Source organism: Nicotiana attenuata, unplaced genomic scaffold, assembly GCF_001879085.1.
Source record: "Nicotiana attenuata strain UT unplaced genomic scaffold, NIATTr2, whole genome shotgun sequence".
NCBI lineage: Eukaryota > Viridiplantae > Streptophyta > Magnoliopsida > Solanales > Solanaceae > Nicotiana > Nicotiana attenuata.
In genome coordinates, this window is record NW_017671499.1 from 18,702 (window position 1) to 19,152 (window position 451).

The following is a 451-nucleotide window of genomic DNA, read 5'->3' on the forward strand; positions in this document are numbered from 1 at the left end:
CTAATTCATGGGCAACTTAGCACAATCTCTAAGCTATTCACAATAGGTTTTACAGCTATCTATGGACTTCACACTATTAAAGACAGGCTGCAGTTATGGAATAAGCTGAGGTTAATACATAGTACACAACAGGGGCCTTGGCTAGCCATGGGTGACTATAATGCTGTATTGCAAGAACAGGATAGGATGCATGGATCAACTGTGCAAGATATGGAGATAAAAGATTTCAAGGAATTTCTACAGGATACTGGTATGAATGAGCTTCAAACTGTGGGAAGAAATTACACGTGGACCAACAATCACACTTACAGCAGGATTGATAGAGGATTAGTGAATGCTAGCTGGATGCTAACAATGCCAAGTTTGAGAATACAAGTGTTAGAGCCTTCTGTATCTGACCATTCTCCTCTTAAGCTGATGATAACCCATATACAAGGGAAGAAGAACAGGC